We start from the raw sequence: 9,930 nt of genomic DNA on the forward strand, positions 1-9,930 counted from the left end.
GAGGAAGTGGGTAGACTGCTTGAGATCTGATTTGAAGGATTTAGCCCTTACCGAGGACATGACCTCAGATAGGAAAGTATGGAGACTTAAGACCAGGGTAGCCGAGTAGTGTGGGTCACAGTCATAGGGTGTAGCATCTCTGTCTTCTTTTTAATTGCCTTTGTAGAAATTTCCATTGACCTCTACTTTTTATATGTTTCTGACATTGGAGTTGATGAAGGCTTAGAATTAGGGTAGTGGAGTAGTGTTGCATTAGTTTAGGTTTTAAACCCATTTGACTTTATTCCTTCTCGTAGCTTGCTATCACTGACTTCTGTGTATCCTTCTCTGCATATGAAGATTGTTCAACTATGTATTTATTTATTTATACATGCATTGTATTTTATCTTTATTTTTAATTTTCTGACTGCCGGAGGTCTTACACAGAAGTTGCTCTCAACCTGGCGTTGGAGGCAGCCTACTACCCTACCTCCCCCTTACTCATTGCATATGGGAATAGGATTTTGTTGTTATTGTTGTTGTTGTTGTATTTGTAATAAATCGATCACTCAGTTATCATCAGAGGCATAGAAGTCTGATGTGATACGTTCGGACATTTGAGTTGGTGTTGTTTGTCCATGTTGACACCCTTTGACCAATTACCTGTTCACATTTAAAGAAATATAAATCTCAGAAACAATCTCTCCTTCTCTTCACCCAACACTAAGCAGGTACTCTTCTTGAACACTGGATCTACATGACTGTTTATTATATTAACCTCTATTTGGGCTGCACCTGGTTTGATTTATGCGTTTACTTCCATCTCCACAATCTAGTTCCATGGGGTGCTTTGGCGCTGAATTATCAATAATGTTGTTTCTTTCAATCTTATGTGCTTCCAGGGATTGAAGAAGTTGCGCTCTAGCTCCTCAATTGCACCACCCCCTATAACTGAAGCTTGGTCTCCCTGTAAAACAAAACAAAAACATGACTTTCATTAAACAAAGTTTTGTTTAAAGTTAAATAATATATACTCTTTGGATATAATATGGAAGCATGAGGGGGGAATTTAGATAATACTTCATTTGGATATAATAAATGCTACAGTTGTTTGTTGTTGCTGACTTGAATTGGTCTTGGTTTGACCTGGAACTAAGAACTTCGAAACATGAACCCGAATGGTGGTTTTTCTGAGTTACTTGGTCTCGGATATGGTGTAAACGAGCCGAGTCGAGCTCGAGTATTGCTGAATTCGACTTGACTCGAAAATTCTGAAATGGAGCTCAACTCGACTCGAAAACTCGCGAGCTTAAAATTTTTAAGCACGACTCGAACTCGAAATCCTGAGCTGAAACTCGTGAGCAGCTCGAAAAGGCTCAAAATGAAAAAAAAATCTTAAACTTAACTAGATTGAAGTCTCAAACTCAAACTCGAACATGATCCTTAAATACATGAAAATCTTACTGTATTTTTTAAAAACAAAAAAAATGGATGTCCCTTGTTCCCATATATAATGGGATAAGGGGGAGGTAAGATAGTAGGCGATCCCCAACACTAGGTTGAGAGCAGCTTCCGTAGAAGACCTCCAAATTATTAAATGCTCTCCATGGGACTCGATCCCACGACCTCAAGGTTAAGAACCTTGTGCTCTATCAACACATAAATGTTAATATTATTAATAATTTATTTTTTTTAAATCTTAATATATTATATTTTCGAGCTGCTCACGAGCTTTTCGAGTCGAGTATCAAGTAGCTCATTTCGGCTCGTTAAGAATTCGAGTCAAGCTCGAGCTCGACTCGAGTCCATTCGATCTGAGTATTTATCGAGCCTTGACCGAGTCAATCTCGAGTAGCTCGCGATCTGTCTCGTCTCATTTGCAGCCTTAGTCTCGGATTTTATTGGTGAATGTGGCAGATCCACAATTATTCGAGGGTTAACTCCTGAATTTTCTTCGAGTAATTATCTATTTCACTTATGGTGTCCACTCTAGAATTTTATTTGTATTCTTACCATTCAAAACTTTTGTGTAATTAATTTTTGTGTGCCACCCTAAAAGATATTTATGGATAGGAGACTACAAGCAGAGTAGTATTTCATGGAAGACACAACTTTCTAGCTCTAGTGCTTGAATTTGGGTTTTTCCATTTCCGGGATGAAAAGATTGTTGTTTAGCTCCCAAGGCTTCTTCAAGTGTTGCAAGGATTGTTATTGCAAGTTTCATAGGACTAAACCTAGCATGGTTGTAGTTTAAAATGAATGAAAAAAAGATAATTTGGAACTAGTTTCGTGCACCAGGACCTTTGACATTATCAAATCGGTTGAATGGTGTTTGTTGTCATCGACATCTAACCGATGTGGTGAGCAGGAATTTAAATAGCGGTTTGTTATTGGAATAGCGACAGTTATATAATAATAGTGGTATCGTCTAAAACCATTTTGTATGATCATGATATATGTAGTAACCGCAATAGTACCCACTATGTTCACAAAGACGATAAACGAAACGTAACCAAAAATAGGACCATAAATATAATTTAAATATCTGTGGTGAGATTAAGATACAAGGTTAAAGTTATGCATTTCCGAAACTTTCGGTATATTCATTGGGCCAACTCTTATTAGGGTTAAGAGGCCTCTTCGGCATAATTGGAACCCTAAGTAAATGTGGGCAGACGCCGTGTATTTGGTCTGAAAAGGCACACTTGCATGATGGGCTAAGATAATGAAAAGGAAATTAGATCAAATCGTTGAAGACAGCTGGCTATTTCAGAATATTCCGTATAACCTTTTCACCAATGTCATCAATAGCCCTAACGATTAACTAATTGAAAAGATCGATATCAATATTTTTTCCATGTTATTTATACACAAGAATTTTATTTTCCATATATATTTTTTCTTTAATGCATATCAAAATTTAACTTAAATTTAGAGATTATTTTTGGATCTTCATTAATTTTTTTCTCCCTCATAAAACATTCTTCTTTCTCTTATTTTTTAGTTGTTTTAATCATCTTATCGAAGCTAATATCTATATCTACGGTGGTTTGCTGTAAAGATAAATATTCATCTAAACCCCCATTGGAAATACAGTCCATACCATACATCTCATAGGAAGGGTAATAAAATATAAGCACACTTAAAGAGAATATTCACTATTTGAAACATCATTTAGATTTTTAGGTGGAAAACCCAGAAAATAATATTTCTACCAAGAAAATGACTAATGGGTTGGTTTCAAGCTTAACTTTGAGAACTTGAAACGTCAAATACTTTGGGTCCTAACTCGATGTATCTTCATGGCACATAAATACTGCACTTGAATACATCATTTTATGCCAAATAAACTCATTTTCTCTCATATTTTTTATGTTCTTCGGCTCTTTCGAAAGCATGTTCGTAGAAGTCGGATATGCTTCCTGGGGTTTAAAAAACTTAAATGTACAAAGAACTTGAACGATATGGCGCAAATTTTTTGTTCTCCCTCGATAATTGCTGTTCACAATTTATGATTATTTCGTTTATGAATAGCTTCTCTTGTATGAGGTTTTAACGTGAAATTGTTCAAAATTTCAAGTAATTTTTCACTTGTAAATGGTGTTTCTTTAACAACTCAATTGGGAAGAGAAATAGTGGAGCAAGAGAAAGAAGATTATTTTGGTGGATATTCTAAAAACAATTCTTAAATTTAAGTTTAATTTTATTTTAATATGCACTAATGAATAAATCGATTTGAAAAATAAAATCTATATGTGTAAATGGCATGAACAAAGATATTGATGTTATTATTTTTAATTGGTTGGATCATACCATCGATGAGGTGATGGAATCCCATGCTTCCTGATGATCACACTATTTAATCTCTTTTTTTTTTTTTTTTGATGAATCATCATCGTGCCAAAGTCGTGGGTGGTGGTTTAATTTCTTGTTTGCATTGTAAATATGATTTTAGACTGCTTATGATAAAGCATGCAGATCCCGGGGCATGCGCCAATAATGGCCATACTTTTAGTATAAAGTCAACCTGATGTCTCATTAAATTTAAAATATCGGTTGGAAAATGTCAAAAACCTCTCCTTTCCTCCATCATCATCTGCAAAGACAAACCTTAAATATTATCTCCTTGATTTACAAGAGATGTTTATTCAAGTTTGTCATCTCACTCTTTAATTATTTTTAAATATAATATTTTAAAGAATAAATTGTACCGTTCATCGTTAGTTATCTCCTACTTCCTATTTTAATCACATAGATTTGAATATTTTTAAGTTATTCACTCAATTTTTATATTGCTTCTATTTTGATCACTCAACAATGATATGGAGTATTTTATTTAAATTTTCATGTGATGAAGCATATTTTATCAGCTTAAATGTATCTTCGGATCTTCGGCCCTTGAAGTTTAAAAAAAAAAAAACCAATATAACCCCTATCATTTTTTTTTTTGGATTAATGTGATCTTCTAACTCAAAAAAAAAAATCAATGACCCTTTTACTAACGTTTTCCGTCATAGACCAACATTTCTGTTAATTCCTACTATTATAAATTGGATAAATTACACTATTCATCACTAAACTCGAAAAGCTTTTAATTTTGGAAACTCTAGAAGATTCAGGAACTAAGGCTGTAGTTAACCCATTTTAACCCCCATTTCTCTAACTTATTTCCTCTCCTCACCACCACCGCAGCAAGCCATGTTCAACAGAGCTGCCACCGCATTTTCGCACTCGGATTTATCATCTCACTGAAAACTTTTTTTTCTTGTAGTTCATGCAAAATCACACTTTCCTCGGAATTTACAGTAGGTCCCTAAGCAGCAACTTCAGTTAACGGGAACTTCGACAGTAAGGGACGTGGCTGCTGTCATTTTAGTAGTAGTGGCCATTGTAGAAGCACAAATCTAGGGTGGTGGATGCAAGAACTCAGTATAGTGGAACTCGATTTGTAGCCGGTGATGTAGTGGTGTTGATGCCATTAAACCCTTCTTGATATCTGCCTGCAACTCCCTTATAGGTATAGCAGCCAAGAAGCTCTTTATGTATTCCTTGCAGGATTCCTTGCCTTGGCAGACAACCTCCTCGCTGTCCTCACTCTTGATCGATTTCTCGGGTTTGATTACTTCAGCCCCTGCACCCGAACCCCCCTTCCCGTTGACCTGTTTAACCTCTAAATTATTTGGTTCGGTTATTTCTGCGCTATCTTCTGATCACCAGTTGGCTTATCATCTGATGATTGAGCTTCATGTGGTAGCTTGTGAATCACGGTATTGCGGTCAAATTTCAAGATGTAAGCTTGATTACACCCTCGTAAAGCCTCTCTCCTAATGTGTCAATTATATAGTAAGCTTCTCGTTCAACCTTGAGGATAAAAAATGGTCGTTCCAACTAACAATGTAAACCTCAGGTTGATCACTGTTAGGACATTCCGAACCAGCACGACTAATTTCATCCCATATGTTATCGAAAGACATTGCACCATGCAAAAGTCAAATCTTCCCTCATCCATCCCCTCTGGATGGAAAAACCCGATAAAGGACTTCCTTGGTACTACAAAAGAGGACGTATTTTTGCTTGGAAACTGTCTCGAGATCAAAGTGCTTGTCAGGGAACCGCTCCCTATAGGATTCATTCTCACAGAGGCTCCTCCATTCCAATGAACCTTCTCTAATCAAACAATCAAATTGAGTCTTAATAGGCATCATATCACGGTTATTCTGAAGCCAATCAGCAATAACAGCAACAAGGGCAGTACAAGCACTTTCACCGGCTGCTCGCTCACTCCGCTGATCAATAGAAGCAAAAAAGACCTGCGATTGAAGCTTCATGTTTCCATCGCGGCTTACCACTTCTTTCTGTTCCCAATTGCCAATAGCAAAATTATCGTCCCCAAATTCAGAAACAGATGTATGGTTTGGGGATGAATCTTTATAGCCCTTGTGTGACTGCCAAAACAAATTATAGTTATATTTAGAACTTTATATACTTGGTAATACTGGCAAAGAAACATGATAATTGATAATAGTTTTAGGTTAGACTATAAGAACATGAATCTTAGTAGGTGCATGAACTCATAAGAGAATGCTATTTAATAATCAACAAAAACTCTTACCCCGGGTGCATGAGATTCATCGGAGCTAAGTTGACGGCGGTCAAAATCAATGTCATCCCCACCTTCTCCATTGCCCTTTTTCAACAATGGTTCCCCTTTTGCTTTAGGAGACCTGAAACTCAGCTTCCTTTTTCTCCAAGACAATATGCTGCGCTTGGAACTCTGCAGCAGTGATGGCTCCAACACCGGCGTAGCAGAATCCTCAACATTTGAGCAGCCAACATCCGACTTACGGTTACTGTAGTACACCCAATCCTCATCTCCCTCGCTGATCCTCATGCTGGAGTAAATCGATCCTCCAGCATATTTGTATCTGCAAGAGTACCATAACTAAACGACTTCCTGACAACATTGTCTTCCTTCACCTCATCCGATTCTCCTTCCTCGGAACCGTCAAGTGAATCAGTGTCTAATGGATACTCACCATCATCACTCCTAGCGGAACACCTTCCTTCACTGCCTTCATCCCCTCGACAGGCTTTTTTCACTCCTCTGGCAGAAACATATTCTTTAAAAAAATTCACTTTCCTTAGACCAGCTTTAATTGCAGAAATCTCATCCTTTTCCATTGCGACAGTTTCTCCAGACACGACAGGTGATGCAACAGGCACTAATGCACGCTCTACAGATTCGTAGGTTTCTTGAGTAGTTCTTAGTTCCAAAAGGCTAAGCGATATCTACAAGATGAATTACAGATCAAAATTAGAATACATGAAAACCAAAAGAAAATGGATGAAAAGAACATAGTAGATCGTAGACTTCTGCGCGATAAAGACTTTATGAAGCACATACACAGAGTTGGAGACCAAGCTCCACAGCACCGGTGGAGAGTACGAGAGGTATGTTTAACTCGAACTCTTTCTGTTCAGCGGCTGAAGCATATTCAGCAAGATTCAATGATGCTGTCCCAACAACAGGAACCTTGCTCTTCGATCCCTGGCTCGAACCCTTCATCCAGAAAGATAACTTGTTGAAACCAACACTAGGACATAATTAACAAAAATACCATGCAACTAGGACAATGAACAAGTTCAAGAGGTAACTCATCCACCACAAAATCTAAATATCATGTTTAATAAAAGATAAAATAATCAAAACTTCAGACAAAAAAGAATTAGCCAAAGGAACATAAAACAAATCAAAATAGTAGCTTACACTTTCTATGGAATAAATTATGAACTTTTAAAATATTCCAAACTATCCGACAGTCAACTTCCATAAAGAAACAAAACAACCAGTCTAATTGTCTAAAAGACATTCAGTTCAACCAAATTAAATTAATACTATAAATTATTTAAAAATTAAATCCAATTTTATAAACTTGTATAGAAACAGATCAGTTCAAATTATCTTCACTCAAATTAGCATCCTCAACGAAATACAAAAACATAATGAAACATAGAAATATAATAAAAGTTCATAGAAAGAAAACCAACAATTTAAAAAAAAAAAACTGAAATTTCTAACAACCAACAACTTTTTTTCTAAAAAAATGTTCCCTTTAGACTTACATTCAAGGCAGAGAAAGCGATCTCCCAAGGATGAAATGCACTGTTTTATAGGCCGACAAGTTACAAAGGGTTTGAAACTCCTCATCCCATACAACGACGCCGTTTTCGCCAACTCCGTCAACTTCTTTGGTGAAATTCCTCTTAACCGTTCGCCTAAAAGAACTGAGTGAAGCCTTTGGGCCTTTCCATAGAACCTCGACCTTTACTTTCTCAAGCTTCTCCCACCCTTCCCCGACCAGATCCCACCCTTCTAATCTTCTTACAACTAACTTTACCTCGTACTTTTTCGAAACCAATGGCGGCCATGGTCGCCACCTCATCATCTTCACCACCATTTTTTCAAAACAAAAAGACCGTTAAATTACTCGAATTGTTAATATTCTACTGAACCAAACGAAACCCAGAAATGCTATTTGATTTCTTTCCGGGTTTTTTTTATACAAATCCCAAAAAAAAAACTTGGGGCCACCTGAACAAAACACGAAGAAAACAAAGAATGGTTAGAGAAAGGATCAAAAATGGAGATTTTGATTGTTAGAAAAGGACTTGAATTGATTTTGAATATGAAAAGGTGTGGTTTTTATAATAGGTATATATGAAGGGGTAAACTTTTAAGCGAGAGAGAGCGAGAGAGAGAGAGAGAGAGAGAGAGAGCTGTATAGTGGCCCTTGTGGGTATCGTCGGGGACGGCTGTAACGTCGTACTAACTAGGTGGTTGACTTCCGTTTTCGTTGCTTTTTTTTTTCTATTTGTCTTTGGGGGTTTGGTTTATTTGGGGGATTCCAATTGCCCTTTTAGTTTTCCAATTTAGCTTTTCTTTTCTACAAATATCACTAATTTTTGGATTTAAAAATCTTTTAATTGGTTTTTAAATTTAGAATAAACTAAGTATTTGATTAACTCACTATTTTTATAGGGGTAAACTACATCAATAGAATTTATTATTCTAGGGGTATTCTTATTCAAATTAGTGAGAATTATATAATACATAAGAATTTAAAAATAATTACATTCTCACCATTTTAACAAAAATAATACTATTGATAATAAATTATTACATGGTAATAATATTTTTTACAAACCAAACGTGAAAAAATAATTCTAGAAGAGATTTTAAATATACAGTCCTCACTAAGACCAAATTTCAGATGAATGAAGTGGTCGTCAATTAATCCATAGGATGAAAAATATTTGTTTAGTCAAAAGAAAAATATAGTTTAATTTCAAGCTTACGTGATGGTTGACAGTAATAGAAAAAAAATTAATTTTTAATTTCAATTAGGATTTAATTGAATTGAGGAGAATAAAAAGTTTTTCCGACAGGTTCGAACCAAAGAAAAGAAGAAAATTAGTTTATTGATACTTTGTATCGGAGAAATCATCAAACAAAGATAGAAATAACGATAGAAGGATATAAAAGTCAATAAAAACTGAATGTAAAGCCTTTTGATCTACCATTATTAACCGTCGATCAAATTGAACTCAAACTAAGTTAATATTTTGGTTAAAAGAAACTTTCCGTCCATTAGGATTAATCCACGATTATTCTGTCAATAAATCAACTTTGAAACGGATGCCCATTTGAAAAATTAGGATTTTTTGGGGAAGAATATTCCATCTCATTATTTTTCTAATGAAAGTGATAGAAATGAAAACGAATTAAAAAAAATTAAAGACTACAATGTATTTTTTAAAAGGTGAAGATCAAAATAAAAGCATCCTAAAAATTCAGTGACTACTATGCTGGGCCACAGTCCGTCAGTGGTGGAAGTTGTTTCCATGTGTCATGCACATGCTTGGTTTGATTTTTTCCCCAAATATTGATTTAATTAGTTAATCATTGATTTCTATTAATAAAATTTAAATCATGTTTTTATCAATAAAATTTTGATTTGATTGGAATCATTACTTTCAAAATAATTTTGGGAATATATGTTTAAATATACTTGATTATGAAGTTTTATCTAATTAAGAATTCAAAAGTAGCTTCTCTATAATATAAATAATATTTATTTTTTAAAAAGGTTTGTCATATTTTTAATAAAAAATAATTTAAAATTGATATTCATTTATATTATTATTATTTTGATTAATCATGAGTAAGTACAAGGTAATATCTGTTTAAATGTAACTCTCAATCATTTGACAATAAACGCTTACACCTTTAGTATTTCTATTGCTCGAACCTGAAACCTTAAGGAGCAACAATAATTCATTTACTAAGTTCCATATTTTTTATTTAAATGTAATTTTTTTTACTATTTTATTATTTATTCAATCACTTTTTATTAAAACTAATGAAATAATAATTAATTAAAAATATTTTTG

The 9,930-nt window shown here is 34.8% G+C and overlaps 1 pseudogene; it reads right to left on the bottom strand.

Annotated features, from left to right (window-relative positions):
* Window positions 1-4,775: 4,775 nt before the first annotated feature.
* LOC120181094 lies at window positions 4,776-8,081 on the bottom strand (annotated as a pseudogene).
* Between the last annotated feature and the right edge of the window lie 1,849 nt (window positions 8,082-9,930).

This window comes from Hibiscus syriacus, unplaced genomic scaffold, assembly GCF_006381635.1.
Source record: "Hibiscus syriacus cultivar Baekdansim isolate YM2019G1 unplaced genomic scaffold, ASM638163v2 tig00112508_pilon, whole genome shotgun sequence".
In the NCBI taxonomy this organism is placed as follows: Eukaryota; Viridiplantae; Streptophyta; class Magnoliopsida; order Malvales; family Malvaceae; genus Hibiscus; species Hibiscus syriacus.